Raw genomic sequence first — 6,000 nt, forward strand, 5'->3', positions numbered from 1 at the left:
ATAAATGATTTTGCTAAATAAAATTGCAAAGCACCCTTGCAAGGGCAGATTCTGCTGACCTCCACCCAGCTGTATTCTCTGCAGTGGAGAAGACAGTTTGTTTGTTTTTCTATGATATGAAAACTGAGAATCACGAGCAGCCAATCACACATCTACGACTGCAATGGGAACAACACAAAACAGAGCCTGCAAAACTTTGAAAGGGTGGTTTATGGTGCTTTTGGTCATCCAGGCAAAGATGACCCATTGTGCTTCCTTGCTCAAAGCCAGAGCTTCTGTTAATACTATTAGAGCCAAAGTTTCGGATTTCAGATGAGGCATGTTGGCAATTATAGGCTGAAACAGATGCCCTTGAGAATGTGGGTCAAGTATTCAGGGCTCCAGTTTCATGGTCAAGGGGATCACAAGAGACAGCGACCTAAGAAGAACAGGAAGATCTCATCAATGACCAAATATCTACACAGAGGACAAGGGAAACGATGATGGAGGAGAAACAACATATTTAAACTTGGCTTCTGGTCTGGCAAATGGTACACATCTCTATTAAACAAGATTACACACAACTTGCTGGACCAGGCCAAGGTGGGTGGGTGCAGACCAGCTATGAAATGTTCCTGGTCTAAGCCATCTTGGTGGGATTTATCTCCTGGGAGGTGGGAGGTGGAGGATTATACTGAATACATAAATGAACAGAGCTTGCTTCCCACAGCAGCCAACCAAATTCCTCTGTGATGCTTTCAAGCGGAGCAGCGGAATGTATGAATCAGTTGATTTCAGTTTCTCCCTGTTTTCATGTTTTCCCACCTTAACTTTGTAATAAGAATTGTAAAGTCTTATATATATAATAAATGTTCATAAATGTACCAAGCAAACATGTACATAAATATATAAACCTCATTCTGAAGAAGCACAGGAAGACAGTCCTGAAACCATTTTGACTCCCAAACTGACCAAATGTTTTCTCTGCAAGGAGGGAGCAGGTGAGGGAACCTTCCCATTGTCTCAGGAATTGGGTAATCACCATCTCAAAGGAACACCCAGACTTCCAGGAAAGGCAATCAGATAAGCCATTATCAGATAACCTGGCAGACAGGAAAAACAACAACATTCAAATTCTGTTGTAGACCGCCTTTTCTGTGATGTAGGTAGGATGTTTGTGGGGGGTGGTCCTGGGCTACACCCCTTCTGTGGTGTATATATGATGTATGGAGGGATGGTCTTGAGCTCTAGGGCAGGGAATTTCAAAATGGCTATATAAGGGCAAGCACATATGGTTAGTGGTCCTCCGCCTCTCTCCTCCGTGTGAGGGAAGCACCCTGTTGCAACAGTTTAATAAATTAATTACTAGCTGCTTTGCTTCTCAGTATTCTCTGGTAGGCCTCTGTTATTTTCTCCTACCAATAGGGAACCTATGTAAGGACTCTATAAGGGCTCTTGTGTACTCCATAAGGAAATAAGGGGAGATTTTGTTTACAACAACTTCACCCTATTTTTACATCAATTGTTTTGAATTTCCAGTTAAAAAAGAAAAATCTACACAAGAATGTGCATACATTTCCACAGTGCTTTCCCCCCTAAAAATATGTTTAGGGGTACTCTCATTTTGACTCAAGAAAACCACCATTTTATAGTTCAAAACAGGGAAAATAAAAACAGTAAATGGACAAAAATAAAAAGATTCATAAAATGTTTAGGAATATGTGTACCCCTGCACCCCACCCCGAAAAAGCACTGCATTTCTGTGTATGTTTCTCCTAATATTTGCATTTTCATTCCCTGCCCCGATGCCCCAATTTGCCCTAATATAATGCACTTTTATACATTCTTTTTACAAAGATGTGGACTTTTGTGCACATTTTTTTGGTTAGAGAGCAGGATTTGGAGAAGTGCAAAGTACAAAGTATTTGCACTTCTCAGTTCAGGAAGTGCAAATTAAGTAGGTTCATATTAGAACAAGAAATGGATGTATTTCTTCTCCCAAACCTATTGCTCTCCAATAAACTGGCATTCAGTGGCACACTGCCTCTGAACAAACTAGATTCTACATTTGACTAATAAATAACTAATATCTATGGACAGATACCACCACCCCACCCCACCACAACCACATACCTTTGCCTAATTCCCTTTGAAAAGTCATCTAAGCCAGGGCTGAAGGAGACGTTGCCTGACCTATCTCTTCTCCAGACAAGGAAGTCCCACAGTCTGTTTGTGTTGTCAATGAGCCTATGAACTACAACACAAATTTCTATTGGGTTTTTGAAGTCATATATTCATTTACTAGGTCAACATTTGCAATAGATATGGGGGAGAATTTCAATTCATTTCACATTGAAAGAGAAACATGCCTAGTCTGCACTTCCTGAAACAATGTGCGAGCCAAAAACATAGCCACTCTTAGAAATTGCTCCCATGTTAAGGTGGTGATGGCCACCAACTTGGAAGGCTTAAAAGAAGACAAATTCATGGAAGATAAAGCTACCAGTGGCTACCAGCCAGTATGTTTCTGAATACCAGTTGCTGAGAATCCCATGCGGGAAGAGTGCTGTTGCTCTCACATCCCACTTGTGAGTTTCCTATTGGGGCATCTGGTCTGCCACTGTGAGAACAGGATGCTGAACTAGATGGGCCACTGACCTGATCCATCAGGGTTTTTCTTACATTCTTAATCCAAATAAATAAATAAAGTGTTTGCCACTGGCAGATCTTCAACATACAGAACCTTGCACTGCAAAAGCCCCTTGAATGGACACAAACCTTTGCTTCAACATCCCTCACTTCATTCCTCCTCAGGGCTAGGGGCCATCTCACCCTCCAGTCACACAATGGCACCAAAGCCTCGTTTCATGTCTCCGCTTTCAGAGAAGAAGGAAGAAGGAGAAAAAACATGCTTTGTTTGGTTTCTGCCTTTCATTTTGACTGTGTTCCCCCTTTTCATTTGGAGCGCTTTTACAATCTTCTCGCTTAACGTCCCGCTTGACAACTGACTCCCCCTGTCTCTGTCTCTCTCTGTGTGTTTGAGAGAGAGAGAGATGAAGAAACATATTTTATTTACTGCCTCCTATAAATTATTTACTAGTAAGGCTGAGGTAATTCCATTAAAGCTGCATGGTTTGTTTAGACTAAATAGTTACCTGGGGACTCTTTTGCTGCTATAAAGACACATGATTACAGGAGGGAATGGAGAGGGTGGCAGACGGATTGGGGGGGGCAACAGTTCAGAAAGAGATGTAAAGAAATGAGCTTTAGAGAACTGGGCAGAAGGAAGAGGGACCAAAGGATGTTTTGCTCTCTCTCATTTTATAAGGCCAATGGCTCCAACAGGATTTCTTATTCCCTCATGGCCTATCTAAAAACCAAGCAGATTTCTGGCCTCCTCAAGTAAAATCGAGCATGGCCTACTCTTCAAAATAGTGACCTTGACAACCTGGCCTCACCTGCCTGTCCCTCCATCCAGTCCACACTAAGTACGTTAGGTATGCAGCATCTCATCTCTGCCACCTATGTTTTGTCTCTGTATTTATTTTTATTTGTATGAATATTGAAAGAAACCCGCCCACTCCCCATATATATAAAAGGCCAGGACCCTGTACTACCAAATTGACAAGTGCAATCAGTGCTTTTTTTCTGGGGGTATGAAGTATCAGCACTTTCGCACCCCCTCCCCACCAAATGTTAAAAGTATGGCACTTACCGTAACAACTTCATGGAGAGTACCAGCACCTTTTTTCTATTTTTTAAAAAAGCACTGAGTACAATAAAACATAAAACACCATTAAAACACGTACAAAATAATAATACATTAGACTGACTCATTATGAAGAACTGTAAACAATTGAATAGGCTTGTCAGAGTAAAATGGGTAAATTCTAGTGCTGTGTCAAAACCTGTCCCTTAATTACTCAAATGCTTTATTCTCCTGTGAAAGAAGCTTCTATTTTTCTGCCTGTTTCTCAGGGCAATTAGAATTTCTCTAGACAGTTAGTGAGTGCAGAGTTGAGCTTATCTTCTTGTTATGAGGTAGCTACAGATGGGTGAGAGGGTGTTTCTTCAGGAACATTTATCCAGAACTCTGCCTCCGCTTTCTGATTTAAAGATCCTCATAGGACAATATTACCTCATGGCATCTTCCCAGAAAATTTAATCTAAGCACAGCCAGCCAGGGAGGAGATTACTGAGCACCTCAGAGTGGTGCAGTTGCTAATTTTGTTTTTGTTTTTTTGCTTTTTAAATAATATTTATTGCTTTTAAATCTTACCAAAAAAAAAAAAAGAAGAAGAAGAAAAGAAAAAAGAGGGGGAAAAGGCAAAAGAAATAAAATACAATACAATACAATATACAATGCACAACACAACATTAACACATTAAACTAAACATAAAAAAATTTAAAAACATACATCATACTGTTTCAATGCCCTATCTTTCATTCCCTCATTTCATCGACCTCCTCTCACCTCCCTTTTTGTATTCCACTTCTATTAATTATTTCAGCAATTCCTTTCCCTCTTTCTCTATTTTCTGTCATATAATTAACTTATCTTATTTTAACCTTATCTTCCATTAATACCATAATACTTATTTATACTTAACTCCTTATAACATTTCTACTAAAGCCATATAATTTCATTCCAACATTTTTCTAACACTCATTAATTTTACAATATTTCTCTAAATAAACTTTAAACTTTTTCCAATCTTCTTCCACCATCTCTTCTCCCTGGTCTCGGATTCTGCCAGTCCTTTCCGTCTATTCCATATGGTCCATCAACCTGGTGATCTTCTGTCCGAGGCTCTTAACTCTTTTCCAAGTCCCTTCTGCAGATCTTCTTCATATTTATACATGCACTTTACTTTGTCTTCTGTTGATCTTGTTCTTAATTTCCTTCCTTTGATGCCGAGGAGTAGATCTCGGGGAGGCTCCAACCTAGCAATATTTTTATTCTTTCTCAACAGGTCAGCCAAATCTCCGTAGTTAGCACTAAAGTCCAAAAGATGTTTCAGGATGTGTTTCAAAATCCCTCCAAAACTGAAAGTCCCCACAACTCCAATCTCCTCCTGGCCCAAGTCCAAATCCCAAAGGTCATTACATCCCTGCATGAGGGAATCTATCCAACTTTCCTTCTCAAATCCAAGCAGGGTTCCAATCCTCAAAATCTGACTTTCTCTAAATTCAGTCATAGAAGGTGTCAGGGGTTCAGGAGCAGAGGCACAGGGAGGAGAGGAGATGGAGAACGAGGGGGAGGAATCCGAGGGGAGCGTAGGAGAAGAGGACAGTGGACCGAGGGATTCCATGAGCCTCTCCAGCGAATCGGAAGATTCACAGAAGGGGGCGCCAGTGGCCAGGGGTAGGGGGTTCCCAAGGGGAACGCCCCAGGAGCAAGGGGGGAGCAGGGACTCCCAGAGCAGTAGTTGGAAATCAGGACCAGCTTCCCCACCAGAGCAGAATGGGGGGGAAGAGTCCCAAGGATCGGGGCCAGTGCATTCCCCACCAGGGAGAGAAGATAAGGCAGGACTGACCACACCTCCATTGGAGAGTCAGACAACGGAGGGGAGGTCAGATCCGGCCAGTATCCCGGAAGAGGGAAGCAGTGACAGAAGTAGTGTAACGGTCAGGAGGAAGGTCACTGGGTTGGCGCGAGAGGCAAGTTCAAATGTACAGGAGCGCGGGACAGCAGAGAGTGAGGATTGGGAACCAGGTCCTAAAGCCCGCCGGAGGGAGGGGGAGGAGCTAAGCGACTCAGCGTCGGAAGAGTCCAGAAAGGGCAATGCCCCAGCGGGCAGGAGGACCCAGAGGAGGAGAGAGCAGCGTAAAAGGTGGAGCAGGGCTAGGATCTTAAACTGGTGTCATAGGGGAGGAGACTCAGATGGTACTTCGCCGGTCTAGGCTTTAAGACGTAGAGCTGCGCGCTACGGCTTTGAAATGGAAACTAATCCTCAATAAAGACTTTTGTACATAACGACAGCCTAGCGTTGGTCCTCTGTGAGCTGGGACCTAGAGGC

This window comes from Podarcis cretensis, assembly GCF_951804945.1.
Source record: "Podarcis cretensis genome assembly, chromosome: Z".
NCBI classification, from domain to species: Eukaryota; Metazoa; Chordata; class Lepidosauria; order Squamata; family Lacertidae; genus Podarcis; species Podarcis cretensis.